The following is a 16,134-nucleotide window of genomic DNA, read 5'->3' on the forward strand; positions in this document are numbered from 1 at the left end:
GCTCTGCCGGGGCCTGCGCGACCCCTGGGCCGACGGGCGGCCCCTGTCTCGGCTGCCGCCCCCCACGCAGACCCCGCTGCGTTGCTATGCTCGCCCCGCTCCTTGCATTCGGCGGGGTCGTCGCTGGGCGGTCAGTATCCCTCCGCCGGGGTCGTCACCCCTGGGTCCGCACGACTGTCTCCCCTCGGGTGAGGGCGGGGGGCGCGGGAGGGGGGCGGATCCGGCGGGGGAGCGGGGCTTTGCCGGCGGCGGGGGCGAGGACCCTGCCCGGCCACCGCGTTACTACCGGCCCTGCTCCTTTAAGAGAGGGCTGGGCTCCCGGTGACCCCGCGTGATGTCCGCCTCTTCCTGGTTGCCATGGATGCCGCCTTCCAGCGTCCCAAAATGGCGTCACCGCTGCGGGCGAACGCGTTCGAGACGCGCGGGCAGGCCCCGGCCGCCAGCCAGGCCCTCCGCCGCTGCCCGGCGGGAGCTGGGTGCCGGGCCGCCCGCCGGCGGGGAGCGGCCTCTGCCCTGCCGTTCCCCTCCCCTCGCTTCACGGCCGTCGCTCCTCCTTCTGCCCAGAAGGGAAGGTGGCTGCGGCCTGCGCCCGGCTCCTGAAGCGGCAGTGGCTTCAGCGAGGGCCCGTTTGCGGGCAGGAGCTGGTGAGGAACGGAGGGGCTTGCAGCGCCGGGCTGGGGAAGAGCGAGGGTCTCCTGCTAACGCCGCCGGGTAGCGACCCGGGGGGCGCCGCCGGCAAGTGCTGCTGGCATGGCCTCCTGAGGGCTGGGAGCGCCTTGCTGCCGCCGTGAGACGTGGTGGCGGTAAGTAGCTGGCAGCAGGTAAGGGTTTGCCGCCGGAAAGGATGATTTCCTAGGGAAGGCGTGCAGGACGAGGAGCCCTGTAGGTGGGAGGTTCCCTCTGCCTGGAGTAGCCCAGGCCTGTGGGAAGGGGCTCTGGGTGAGGGCCAGAGGAAGCGGGGAAAAGCAGATCCTGCAAAATAGGGAGTTAGTAGCCTTGCGCAGAAGTATGTACCCACCTGTGGCTTCGTAACCTTAAAACAATCTTAAGTGTACTCTTAGAAACGCCTCACAAATAAATGAGACACTAACATGTAGAGTAAATAACAAATCTTTAAGTAACATCGCAATATTTCCCCTAAGGAAAGATAAGTTTAGCTGCACTCTCAGAGTAACTAGACCTGGGAGGGCAGGGAGGAGCAATAGTCTTGCGTCTCATTCCAGGAAAATAGTACACTTACCCATCTGGGAATGGGAAGACTGTGTATATTTTCCATATGGTACCTGAAGATGTTTAGGTCTCCTTGCCTTATGGCTGTGTATGTAACTGGTTTTCTGATCACAGAAATAAGCAATGCTAAATATCCTGGCAGATATTTTTTGGATTTTTTTTAAAATATGCTGCAAAATGTGCTATATGAATGTGTTTCAGAATAATCTAATAGTAATCGTTGATGAGGAATATTTGATAGTAAACAAATGCAATCCAGCAAACTTCATTATGAGTCTGTAAGGTTATGAAATAAAAATGCAAGTCTTCTATAATTGTTGTTTCATTTTGACCAGGTTGACTTTGTATGTACAAGAGATGAATATAAATGCTTGTCTCAGGCAGGACATAGTGATTTAGAACTTGTGAAGCTTCAAAAAATTTTCTGAGGAAGTTTTTTTAATGTCTCACTGAATCAAAAAACAACGTATTTTGAAACTAGGAGGAAGGTTTTGTTTTATTTTCCCAAAGTAAACCAAAATAGTGAATATGTATTCTTCCAGGTATGAGGGAATTGTCACCTTTGTAACTGAGAAATTACTGGGAAGGGGAGGCGACAAACTGCAGTTCAGCTGCAATTCCAAATTATCTGTATTCTGTATGTTATATGCTGCTTGTTTTGGTGTCTCAGCTGCCTAGATTTTCTTCTTAAGTTACCATTGTCTTTAGCTGTTTCAGAAGGGGGTCTTGTTTCACTTTCCTAAAGAAAAATTAAAATAAGGTACAACTGACAAGGCAACTTCAGGGAGCTTTGCCACTGAAATTGAGGGTAATTACAGTGCTGCACAATAGCTGGGAAATACGTGTTTTCTGTAGCTTGTAATGGGCCTGTCCCATTGACCTCATGAGAACCGTTATCAGTGGTGTGTCTGTTCATAGAATATGTAATTGAATGTTATGGATTTTTTAACCATTCTTTTTTGCACTCATAATAAATATAAGATGTTCCTAATTATTATTATCTTCAGTTTTTTGGTTCTCAGATTGGTTTTCTGTCAAACACTTCAGATACCTATTTTCGGTTTTGTTTTCAGCTGCCCAAATATATCCTTAAAACAAACTAAAGTCAGTTAACATAAACTGTGCAAAAAGCTATGTAACTGTCAGTGGAAGTAAGTTGAAATCATTTTGTAAATGTTTATTTTACAAAAGCATTACCAGCAACTTAGTGTTATTGAAAAAGAATGGGTTTGGATTATTTGAAAAAATTTGGTTTGGTTTTATGGCAGTAATATCAATTGAGTATAATGCAATGAACATATGTATTTGAATATATCACTATATCCTCTGAGGCTGGTGAGGGCATCCAGCAAAACTTCCCAATTCAATCACATTTGAATTCACTATTGCTGAAAACAAGTAACCTCACATCAGTAATCTCTGTGTTTTTAACTGCTGTACACATAAAACTTCTGGATGCTACTTAGCCTTTCTGCAGGCTATGAAGTCTCCCAAAGAGATCTGTGTCAGAAACAGTAATTGAAGGTATATGCATCACCGGTGTGCCATGTTATGTATCGTGTAAGCCATACTGTGTTAACATCTAGGAAGCCTAATTGGTTGGGTTTTTTTTGGTTTTTTGCATTCCAAGTATGCTATTTTGCAGTCTCGTAATAAATAATAATAGTTTCCTGAAAGACCTTACAGTCTAAGCCCCCAACCTTGCACAGTTACATGAATGCTGACATTTGGTACTTTGAATAGTCCCATTCTTTGAAGTCAGTGGTTTTGAAACAGTTCATTGTTTTTCTTTAAAAACAAAAAGGGAGTTTGTGGCTGCATGGTGGATTGGTATGAAGGTTTCCATATTTCTGTGAGTGTTGTCCTACTTTGAATGATCTCTGTGGGCTTTACATGAGCAGTAAATTAAACTCCTTCAGGATTAAGTTATTGATTTATCAGGCATGTTTTGCACAGCTCCAGAGCATGTGGTCATGGCCAGGATTTCCAGGTATCAGCTGACTATCAAGTCAAAAAATACAGGTGGTCTTCAGAATGTGTTAGGGCAAAAAATTTACTTGGACAAGAAGGCCATATCTGGGGGAAAAAGCAAGTCTGTGGCAGCAGGCCTTGTGTTCATGTGAAGTGTCTGTGATGCTTGTTTAGACTTTTCCCCTCATTCTAGGGAACTGACATTTTTCTTCCATCACACAATCTGATATGTTAGGGATGTTCTCCAGAAGGATTTTTTGAATTCTGCTCCTGCCTCAAGGTCAGTACAGGAAGCCCAAACTATTGTATATTGTACAACTAAAAATAAATGAACTGGAATTGCTGTAAATTAAAAGAAAGGACTTCTCTGAGGGCGAAGTTAACCATACGCGAAGAAGTTTGCTGAAGCTAAGTGTAGGACAATAGTCAAATAAAGAGGACAAGACAGACAAAAAGAGTACCTAGAGTGTGATACCGCAAGGGCATACACCCTCAGCTGTAAGCATGTGAATTATTTTATTACTGCAAAAATGAATTGGAAAACATTTATTTATTACTTTCAATATTGTCAGTTGTAATAATAGCAAGGTGTACTTCAGCATGCTTGTTTATATTTAACTAAAATCTAGAGAAGCTAGGACACCTGTAAAAATGAAAGGAGGGCCTGCTGGCAGCAAACAGATATTAGAAGCAGAGGCTGCTTTGAACTTTTCTAACTGATCAAATGCAACAGTAGTTGGGGGGAAAAAAAATGGCTAGAAATGCACCCACTTACAGATGTATTTGTGTCCGAAATGTGACAAGGAGACCCTGATAGTAACTCTCCATTTTGCAGCAAACAACAGCTTCCGTCCCAGGTTCAATTTCAATTACATTTCAAAATTAAAGCCATTACTCAGGACTTTATAAACAAAGGTATTGACTATCCAATAGCAAGCATGTGCTTTTATTGAGAAGTTAGGAAGGGAAGATTACTAATTAGTTTCTGCATAAGCTACTTCAAGGAGAAAGCCTGAGATGAAGGGGAGAGGCTTGTGACTCACTGCAAATCTAAAAGTAAACTGTATAGGAGTACCGATGCATAAGTGAGTATTCACAGAATACGGTACAACCAGTTGGATTGTGTAGAAGCAGAGATCATTTTAACCATCAATGAAAAGAAATTTTTTTTCAAGTAGCTATTTTAAGGCTGCAATCATAAATTTACAAATACAGGGAAACTATCCCACATTTCCCCTGTGTGGGCATCTACCAGTCTCACTGCAGAAATACAAGGCTGAAAGAGATGACTTCAGGTCATCAAGTCCTAGTCCCTGCTGTTTCATCCAGCCACATAATAGATCTTCATGGCATAAATGGGACTTGATGTGTTTCAAAGTGGTGAGGCTTCTTTTGCCCTGCTACTTCCACACAAAATAACTGCTCCAGATTGTCATTTCTCTGAAGGTTAGAAATATAGTTATACAGAATAATTTACAGCTTACTTTGTGTGTGGATATCTTGTAGCTTCAATACTGCCCTCATGTGTAGGTAACAATGTTAAATATGTGTGTATATAAATTGCTATATGTATTTAATGAACACGCCCTCTTTATGGGGTTTGTTTTGGTTTTGTTAGTCTCCACTTCTGAAACAGACTCTCTACTTCCAGGTCACTTCAGCATCTTTTTGCTGCATTTTTTCCAATTAAAACTTTTTTTTTTTCATAGTAAGTCTTACAAGTGCTATGTGCAAAGGCATTTTTACTTCCCTGTGTCATATGGAAAATTCTGTGTGATTTAGATTTTAGGATTGTATTTAACTTTCTCTACCAAAATCACATTGGTGACTCTTGATCATCCTTTAATCAGTTGTTATTCCAACGTCTTTCTCCTCTGCCAACTTTCAGTTTATAACCTTTTTGTTTATGGCAGAAATTATTTCTAAATAAATGACTTTGCCATTTGTACTTTTCAATTTCTTCCTCCCCCAGCCTCCAGGAATGCTTTGACTTGTTATGAAGGAGAAGTTGGTGTACATGTCAGGATAAACATGCTAAATAGTACACATTTTATGGCCAAGTATGTTTTTCTAGGATCCTAGAATTGATGGGAACAGTGGATAGGTTTTGTTTTCTGTAAGTGCATGTAATATTACATACAATGGGCATCTTTTGTGTCTCTGGACTGACATCATGGATGGCAACTTGTTTAACCTATGCCTCTCCACCTACCTTTCACTGTATGTGTTTTTCAATCACTCTTTAAATGCCAAATTACTGTTTGACATGACAGTTATAATTTGGTAATGTTTGTCACAAACAACAATAGGCGTTATCTGTTTGTACAAACAATAAATCATTTGGCTTTCCACATTAAACATAAGATGACTTGAGATAGCCACACAAATAACCTTTCAAAATAAAATTTCTTATGAATTGTCTAACAGATGATAAGTACAGGTTCTGAAAAGTGCAAGACGAGAATCCAGATGGTGGGGTAGTGTGGAAAAGGTCAGTTGCTCATTTTGGTCAAACAAGGAATATAGACCCCACCACCACCACCACCTCCCCACAAAACAGGCTGATACTTAATCTGCTTATAGGACAGGCTGATGGCTAGAAAGATGAGGCTGGTAACAAAAGAAACATAATGTGAAAATGATCCATTCAACATGTAATTAATACTAGCATCTGTCACCATTTAATGAATGCTGCACTAATCAGAGGATTTTGTCATGTTAGTAAAATGTTTTGCTACTTACCCATAAAAGATAGGCATCATATGTATATAAAACTAAGATCGTTCTGTGCAGTATTCCACTGGATGTATAACAGTCAGGATAACCAAATTTTATCGGGCATGTAACTGCAGAATAGCATGTTTGGTCAGATATCAGCAACTGGATTCTCTAACATTTATACAGGACATCTAGGTGAGCAAATAGTGTACGTAATTAGGCAAACAGTTCTGATGACTGTTCTTGTTCTTTAACCGTCATTGCTCCTATTTTTTAGTGTCCACTTGTACATCTTCAATCAGTTTCTGATTAAATCAATATATTCAGAGCACAGTATGTTATTTTGGATACTGAGAACTACAGTATTTTCTTGAAAGATCCTGTAACTAATTTATTTTCATTTAAAAGGTAAAGTTGTGTTCTGGCTTTTTTTAGTTGTAAGTAAAAATTCTGAAGCTACAGCACTCAAATCTTTAAAAACATTTTTTTAAAAAATCCCTTTGCAATAAACAACTTGATTCCATGTCAGATCTCTATATAAACCCTAAATTTAAAAAAAAATAATCCTTAGCATTTTCAATATAATTTCAATTTTAGGAGACGTTAACAAGTGATTGTTTTAATGGTTGTGGGCTGGTTGGTTTTCAGTTTTGAGTGCCTTTCAGACTCTATTGACACCTGCAAGGATTGTTCCTCCATTTTAAAAAAACGGTATTATAAAGTTAACCAAGTGTTGCCTTTGTATCTCGGGCTTGTTTTTAAGTCTTAATGACGACACTTGATATATAACCTATTTGATTGACAGAAGATGCCATTTGAAGTGCTTAAGCCAGATGGAGGGGGGAAATTAACAGATGTTATTATAGTAATTAAGCTGAAATTATTTTCATGTTATACAGATTTTTTTGCAAGGTAAGTCTGATTTTAAGTAAAGATTTGTGGGAGATGAGCCTTTTCAAAGTCGTACGATCTCTTTTGCGTTTGAAACTTGAAGAGTGATATACCAGTTACTGCGTAGCTGGACCAATTCTATTCAAGTCTCTGTGACATTTCAAATGGAGAATTAAATTCTTAACAAAAATAGTGCAGAAATTTCTCTAAAGGGGGGTTGAAAAAATGATAGTTTTGTTATGACCTATTTGTGTAGAGGACTGTAATTGCATAAAACTAGCAAATTTCTGTTTTTGTCTTAAATTACTATAATTTCAAGCATAGTTTGATGACTTCAAGAGAAGGAAGCCATTTTGTTCCAGCTCAGGAAGTACTCTGTTATGCTGAAAAAGTGTCTTTCCAAAATAATTGAAGGCTTCCATGGTAATGGTATCAAGCAGTATTAAGCAATTATTATCAGGAGAATATTTTTTAAGCCTAAAATACATAGAGAAATCTCCTTTGCTTTTTTGCTGTCTCTAATCCAGATACCTCAGTAAGGGGTAGAGCTGCTTGGAAAATGGAAAGAGTTTCTCTGGGGAAATAATGCTGTATTGGAAATCATGGATATTGTTGTCAGGTGTTTCTGTCCAAGGCTAAAATATGTTGGTTTGGTAATGTCACGATGTTGTGTTATTGCTTGGGTGCCTGATAGTATCTCACTTCCATAATGCACCACCTCTGCATTTATGCAGTTGCTAGATCTTATCTGTAAGTGTTGGGGAAAGATTCGGGAATTCTTTGGTCATGCTGCAATATTGAACATGTAATCCAGCACAAGAACCAAACTGACCGGAAAATGTGGACTTTTAACAACTGAAATGCAATTTGTGATGTGTCATTAGTAGCAATGTTGGCGTTTCAGGACTTTATTGGTGGGTCGAGGTTTCTTTGCAGAAGGCATCACGTACAGCAATATAAGTGGTGAGGGTTTTTCTTCCCAAAATACGCAATTCTCTTGTTTTTTGGGTGGTTGGATTTTTTTTTTTCCCCCACGAACATTACTAAATGCTTAACCCTGTGAAACATTCATTTGTAAATTGGAAATTAGAGATATAACTGATACTGGGTTCTTAAGTGGTTATTACTTGTGAAGTTCAGTTGTTTGTGAGCCTACAATAATTCAATGCTGTCATGTAGGCTTATAAAATTCCTATCTCAATAGTGGTTGAGCTGTTATCTGAAGATGCATTGGAATATTCTTATATCAATTACAATTAAGATATGTTGAAGATAATAATTTTGGTTAGTTCTCTGTTACGATTATTTGCTGGTTTGGTTTTCTGTATCACTGGTAGCCTAGAGAGGAATTTTTTTCTTTTGTCTAGGCTGTTTTATGTCCACTTAAAATTAGTCTTTAATGTACAGACAGCAGCATTACACTGAATTGCAAAGTTTATTTTATTTTAAGGTTTTTTATTATTAGTTTTATGCATGGCTTTAATATTTGTGGCTTTCTTCAAAGGTATCACACTCAGTCTAGTTCTACCTGCCAAGAATGATTTTCAGGTCATGAAAGTGTAATAGTTTCTCAATGTAAGCAATCACCACTACCTTCTGCTTAATTAAGTAAATGTTTCCTGCTTTTGCTGACTGTTGTTTACATGTTCAATGCTTATCTTTCAGAGAAAGATTTAGTTATATTCTCAATTTGCCTTACTTTAGGTAGTACATCCCTTATCCTGTGGCTTTGTGTCTTGGGAAACCTCAGGAGTAACTCTACTTACCAAAGGTAAGTTTGTATTCTTACCTGTTGTCTTGTTTCCATTCTTCCTGCTTCAAGTTAGGAAAATAATTATTTCTTCTTTTCTATTGCCTTTATTAACCAAAAGCAACTTTCCTTATTTCATTTTCCACATACACAGCAGCGTTCTTCGTGAAGATAGGACAGGTTTAGGTGTACCATATATTTATACTTTGTTCATTTATCAAAAATCAATTAAATGTACTCAGTAATGTGTTGAAGGAACATCAAGAAGAGTAGAAGGCAAAGCTAGAAAAGAATCGGAATTTTTATCTTAAGCTGTGCTATATAAGACTATGAAACGTCTTATCTAAAGATGCACTGGTGTAATTCAAAATTTGTTTTTAAACAAACTTGCTAAAGCCAGTCTAAACTGCTCTATGGATATCGTAAAGATTTACTTTGGTTTGATTGGGTATCAACTAAATAGATCTGTGTTAAACTGAAATAAGTCTAAATTGAACCGAAGTAAAAGTGCCTACAGGTTTTGGATGGGCTTCACTAAATTAGATTAAAATCGTGCACTGGATGCAAGCAGTGTATATGTCATTTGTTGGATGAAATCTGAATTAGACAAATTATCTGGAGAGGTGTAGTAACTAGGAGAAAGAACAGTAGTGCACAGTAAAATGATCAAAATAATTTGTCAAAAAAGGCAAAATGATATTGCAGATGCAGAAACCTGGGAGAGTGTCTGAAGCTAGAGTTCAAAACACAGTAAGATGATAGTGAACAATAGAGTCAAAGGAATGACAACAGATGGGGATTGCAGGCAAGAGAAGCATAGCTGGAAAGCATTGAAGAGCATGTAGATACTTGTGACAGAAAATGCAGTGTATGTTTTTAATATACATGCACATCAAACTAACATGACAACTGATAATGACAGGATAGATTTCAGCATTCGCTAAATTGGTGCTACAGCTGGATTGTGCCGTTGTTCCCTCCTATGCAGTTTATAATGAGACTGAAATCTACAGATAACAAGTGTTAAGTTTAGTGTAAAACAAGTAATTAAAATTGGACTGGACAAAACTAGTGTTTGAAGAAACAAAAAGAAAAAAATAACTTTTTTAGAGAGCATGTTACCTGTAGTACTGAGCTGATAACTGATAGGGAAAAAGGGCATACTTGTTAGAACCGCTTTTTCTAAAAACTGGAGACATGGGTAGGAATCAAATACACCAGAATGCCTGCACAATGTGATGGATTCTTCAGTTTTCCAGTCATTTGAGCAAGTAGAATTAAAGCTGTAAATAGACAGTCAGGGAATTCTGAAAAACATTGAGAATGTTAGTCTGTTCTTAAAAAGTGTGATGAGATTTTAGAGGCTAGCACAAGAGATGTTTCTCAGAATTTAGAGTAAGAGATGTCAGTGCTGAAAGTGAGCTGACCACATACGAATATAGGGAAACAGTTTTAACAGATATTAAACTGGTTGCAGGTATATGCAAATCAGGATCATAAGTATCCAAGAAAGGAGCAGCAGGGTGATTGAACTAAGACTTCTTATGTAATAAAAAGGATTGCCAGCTATATGTGCATACCCTGCTAAAGGAGATGATTACCTAGAAAAGGTTTTTCCTTTTCTACTGTACTTCAGAACTTCTTATACACATAGCAGGAAGTCTGTTCTGTTGTTTGGGGTTTTTTTTTACTCTAACGAAGGAAAACAAACAACTAAAACAAAATAAAAAACCCAAACAAACCAACAAACAGAAGAAATTGAAATCATAAACTAGACCTGAAATTGTAACAAGGAGACCTTGAAACTGAAGTAAGGAAGACAAAACAAAAAGAAATGGTTTCAAATGAAACCTGTCAGTATCTTGCCCATCTAGAAAGGAATGTTATGCCTTGCACTTCTAGCATCCTTTGTTCTGTTAAATAGTGGGATAATCTCTTTGTGGTGGTCTTATCTAAGTCTGCTTGTTTAATCGCATTAATAAATGACAAGTATCATGCTCATAATTGAAGACTCTGATCCTCAAGAGTAATTTTTTATTCCCTCTGATAGCGTTGCTTTGCCCTCAGCACATACCCCTGCTCCCTTCTGCTTTTTCTCTCTTCTGCTCTTGTATTGTTTCCTCTGAGCTGTGTGCACAAGCCTGTATAAAGGTAGTTGTTAGCCTCCAAAGCACCTGTGCTGTATGCATCTGTGATAAAGATCTTTAGCTTTGGGGGTTTTTTGCTTATTTTCTTGCCTTTTTTTATTTATGTTCCCCCACACCGCCCCTGCCCCACAAGCTCTGGAAAAAACAATTAGGAAAGATACTAGTATAGGAATAAACTAAGTATGTAAATGAGAGGAAGAAAGAGACTGTGGCAAGGCAGCAGATTGCTTGCTCGAACATAACTACTGCATTCCCCAAAGGAAAAGAAAATTATTTTTTCCAATCTTTTTATTCCATCTTCCTTCTGTATTTTACTAAAGTGTTTTTCAGTTACTTTAAGTGGAAGCCTTTGGTAGTTGTGCACACAGAGCTAATACATTAGCTTAAGTGTGTTGATGTTTCTGAGTATGAGTGAAGTGAGGGAAAAATTAACAGCTTCATAGTTGCTACATATGAAATTTTGGAATTGTGACTTTTTTTTTTCTCTTTGTCCATGCACTTCAAATACTTGTAAATAGCAGCCCACAAAACAGTTCGCATTGACACCAAGTCATCTTTCTTTCCATACACCATTGTCTTTACAGTTGTACCCTACTGCAGTCACAGTTTTGGTTTTGTTTGCTCACTAAACTGTTTTCTTTTCTTGCTCTTAATAGTAAAAAGTTTTTTCTCCAAAAAAACCTGAAGCAGATGTAGGGCAGGGAAGTATGTGGGATTGCATGATGACTGTTGTGATCCTGAGAGCAGTCTTTATGACCTTTACACGCTATTGTCCAAAATCTCAACCTGATGGTTTGAGGGAACATTGGTGGTTTTGCTTGTAGAACAGTTTCTTTAGCACAGCATATTAGGTTTTGCACTTGAGACTTTTTGGTACGTCTGAACTGGACATCCCCTAGAAAGACTGAAAAATGGACTTTGTCTAATAAACACCAGCAACCTTAATTTTTTTTTTCTCATGAATGCACATGAGAAGGAAACTACTGTCCTGTGCAGATGTCATTATATCAGTGTTGACAAAATAGTCATTTGTAGAACTCCCTGTACTATAGCAAACGCAAACATAGAATTTTGTAGCAATTGCCAAATGAAGCATGGGTGTTGTAAGCCCTACTTGAAATTAAAAAAAAAAAAAAAAAAAAGGTAATAATTTGTCAGAAGAGCAAAAGGCATCTAATTTCACAGACATAACAGGCAGCAACTAGTACCTATTTGATGTCATACCATGCATGCCTGAAAAGTGGAATGGCATCAGTGGATGGGTTTAGTTTAATTTCAGTTTGGTGAACTCTTGGATTGTTGCACCCAGGTGTGGGTTTTTTTGTTCCTACTCCTAGGAAGTTTTCCTTCAAAGACTTCCAGAAACCCTAAATAAATGAAGACTTGATTAACTGCAGCCTGTGTACAGGCTATTTTGCCTTCTTATCCGATGGAGCAGGTCAAAACCTGCCAGCAACTTTGAGGTACACAAGTATTATTTCTCATATACCCCGACCCCCCTGAAACCAGTGGAGTTCATTCTGCCTGGCTGCTTTTGCTAGTGAACACTGTTCACATTCTTGCATATTAGCCAAATCGAGACTCTCAAAATAACCTCCTTTGGCCAATCATAGCAAAGTAACAGCTTTAATTGCAAATGTTAAAAATCAAGCAGAAAAATAAAGGCTTTATTTAACAAAAAAAAAAAAGGTAATGTAATCACAACAATCAACTTTCTCCAAGACTGTAGGAAATGTATTATATATTGTAGTAGTTACAAAATAGTTTGTGAAGTTTATAGTTAAGACCACTGGATATTTGTTAAAGAAACCAGTTGCAATGGAAGTAACACAGTTGGTTTGTTATGTTCTGCAAGCTGTAAAGGCTAGAGAGGCACTATTATTTTCTAGATCTTTCCAGATAAACATGCAGCTCTGCAGTTTGTACATGTTGTACCTTAACAGCATTATGTGACTATTCCTCACTGCCTTGAGATTTACTCTAAAAGTGATTTAAGTGAAATAATGGTGAACTGTGAAGATGGTCGTTTTACCAGATAAACTAGTCTTCTCTTTAAATTGCTGCTAACTTAGAACTACTTTTCTTGTGCAAATGTTAACATATATGCTTACATACACTTGCATCTATTTGATTACTATCTAAAACTTTAGAGTGCTGATTTTTTTTTTTTTTTAATAGAAACCTGTTATAAAAGGCAGGAGGCACAAGTATATACAAGTAACGGTACTGGTACTCCCTAATTAGTCATAGGACAGGTGGGACATTGGCCCTGAGTAGCTGGTCAGAAAGTAAAAGAATATTTAAGAAGTGACTGTATAGCAGCAATAAAAGCTTGCCTGCTCACTTAGCCTAGCACAGTTGGAGACTTATTTTATTTGGTGAACGTATTATGCCTTTCAATTGATGTAGCATAATTAAAAGGGAAAGTGGTCTGGCTGGTTAGGTTGTTTAACTTACTGTATTTTATGACTTCGGTTACAACTGTTTTCACAGAAATATCCATTGGGAAAAGCAGAGTTAAATATTTCTGTATTGATTTACTCTTCTTAATAGTGTCCTTCTACCTGTCTCGCACAGTATTGTTTTTTGTCTGAACATCTTACAAGACTCACCAGTATGTCCTTTAAAACGTAATTCATTTTTTTAAACTCTGTAATACCAGAATGTCAGGTGTAAGGTAAGGAGATGGACCTAAAGCCACAATGTGTTATAAAAAGTCTTCTATTTTGTTTTACATTTTTCAAAGGAACTAAATATTTACCAGATATGAGTCTTAGTTGCTTTCGGGATAGTACCGGTGAAGTTGTGTGTTGTGGAGCTAATAATTTAGTACAAACAGTATTTTTTTTTTATTTTAGATAAAGTGTTTTGATAAATATTTTAACAGTAGTTGTGGAGCATTTTGTCTTCTATTAAGCTATTCATATTTATGATCTTAAAGCCTATTATAAAATTAAGCTGTCTTTCTGTTGTTGCTTGAAGATGTGCCTATTCAATAGCAGTAAATGACTACAACTGCTTTTCAGCTCTGACGTTTATTACAGCAACCCAAAAATCTCCAAAGTAAGGCATACTTAAAAACATACATTACGGAGTTCGTTTGGGTTTTGTTTTTTAAATCTCACTCTTGCTTGGCAAAGGGAAGCTGGAAATAACTTCTACTTGATGGATGGTGAATTCTTTTTACACTCTAGGTCAAGCTAAATGCTGTGAGGTAATGATGGTGTACAGTAGGCCACCCGTTCTCATCCTCTGCTGGCTCTTTTCCATGTTCTTATGTTTACAAAGGGCTGAAATAGCTAGCTGAGCATTTACCTTATATCCATACATATTACAGAAGTATGATTGGGCAAATGTTTGGATTTTCAGGTAAGTGTCCTCACGTGACTATACTTGACAAAAAGCTCCATATGACATGATAATGAGGCTCTGAAAAATCAAGTAGTAGGCCACAAAAGAGAAAACTCAGTGTTCGCAGACCAAGATGCTGATGGAATTTCATAAAACTGGCAAAAGATGCCTCTCTGATTGGGGCTTGGGTCCTGCTACAAAAATCTTACTGCAAGTAATGGATATGAAAGAGCTTCTTAATTTTTGCAAGATTTTTGTGTAGCCATCATGAAGTAACTTAAATGTGAGAGTGACTGCCACTTCCCTTTGTGCAGAGGCAGTGGGGAAATTATTAGGAAAAATGTTACTATGTAACTGTGCCAAGATCATGGTATGAATATTGGGTAATATTTGTTATATGTCGTATCTGGAACTACTGATTTTTGTTAACTGTTTCACATCATGTTGTGAAATACCTGTATGTTGTTTGTTATGCTGTATGAAGGCACAGTGGGAATATTTATTTAAACAAAGGATATCTTTTCATTGCCAGGAATCTAACTGGTTTTGGAGGCAGTAGGGACAAAAGGAGACTTAACATGTTCTTCAGTTCCACAAGATCTGCATTCTTGCTTTTAAGTTAATCATAACATGCCATTAGTAGCCTTACATGAAACAATTGCCCATGTGTGGTGTTTTTGGGGGTTTTTTTCAGTTCTTTTGCAAATACCTGTGCATTGTTGGTGCTACTTGGTTCCATAGTTTAGATATAATGCATGGTTGCCTCTTCATGGTGAAAAGTGAGTAAAATTTTAAAGTACCTATTTTGCATTTTTTTTTTTGAAGTGACCTAGAAGCCTAAACTTCATCCACTTGCAAAGTGATCATAGCTCTGTCTAAGTCTAAAGATTTCTATTGTCCTATTCAAAATTTCCTTTATTACTTATGCAGTCAAAGCTGTAGTGTGGATGGATGTAGCTGCAACTGCATGAAAAACTTTACTATAGTATCAGCTTCTCAATTATATGTGGCTATGTTAGAATAAGAGTAGAAAAAGCTATGACTGAAGGAGTGCTTTTTAATAAGTAAAATTACGTCTACACCAACAGGGACTTGGAACAGCAAGGAAGCAGGTAAGCTGGCAGTTTTCATGGCTTGGAAATTGAAGTTAAGTTTACAAACTCTTAGGAAACATTAGCTGATGCTGCTTCAAGCTGATAGCTTCAAGCGATCAGTTAAGGATATTTAGGTATACAGATCATAGCTTTAAAAACATCTTCATTATCTCCTTGAAGATTTTGCAGTAATGCTGGTATTTATTCCAGTTTTATTTTGTAAAGGTTTATTTGAGGGTGTATGTTTTGTATACACGTGTGTGTGTGCTTATAAATGTACACCTCGCTAATATTGTCATTTGTCTGTTTTATCGCTCAGGAATCCACCCATACTGTAACAACGTAAAATCCTCACTGTTCTCAGTGAAATGGAAGGAAGTAAACCGGATTAATATTAGTAAGATTACAAGATATTTTTTTTTAACCTTGCCTACAACAGCAACCGAATCCTGCTTTTGGCGCGGAGTGTGATCTTTGCTAACAGCTTGTGTGAAAGAAGAGACATGATCACGACTTTCCTCTGCTGTAGACCCAGCTGTGACAGCAACAAAACAAAAGATAAGCTGACACACTGTTCAAGAATATATGTAAGGTTTTAAGAGAACTCTGGGAAAATTACTGATAGCCAGGGCCACTTGTTTTCCATCATTTCGTAGCTACATCATTTACTATTCGTATTAATCTTTTGTCTCAGTTGTGTGCTTTGTAACGCAGGCTTTCTTTTCTTTTTCTAACTCTAAAAATGTGAATAGAATGTGTACTTCTGGAGAGCTTTTTCCAGAGTTTTCAGACAGCCTAAATGCTGAGCTTTGAACTGTCCTATTTTGATTTTAACAAAATGTTAAAATGACAGTTTAACTTCTAATACTGACCCTTTTGAATGCCTGAGTAGTTAAATGGGTATTTCTACCTAACCAGGTAATTTAATGCCTGATGAATTGTGTTTCTGCAAGTAAATGAAAAACAAAAAGAGCATGTTTAT

At 38.0% G+C, this 16,134-nt stretch overlaps 1 long non-coding RNA gene across 1 annotated transcript; it reads left to right on the forward strand.

Annotated features, from left to right (window-relative positions):
• Nucleotides 1-100: 100 nt before the first annotated feature.
• On the forward strand, nucleotides 101-15,578 carry LOC119156742. The gene is made up of 3 exons (XR_005107272.1): nucleotides 101-803; nucleotides 8,515-8,581; nucleotides 15,472-15,578. It is a non-coding gene; the product is annotated as an uncharacterized LOC119156742 (long non-coding RNA).
• Nucleotides 15,579-16,134: the final 556 nt, after the last annotated feature.

The sequence above is a fragment of the Falco rusticolus genome, chromosome 13 (genome assembly GCF_015220075.1).
Source record: "Falco rusticolus isolate bFalRus1 chromosome 13, bFalRus1.pri, whole genome shotgun sequence".
NCBI lineage: Eukaryota > Metazoa > Chordata > Aves > Falconiformes > Falconidae > Falco > Falco rusticolus.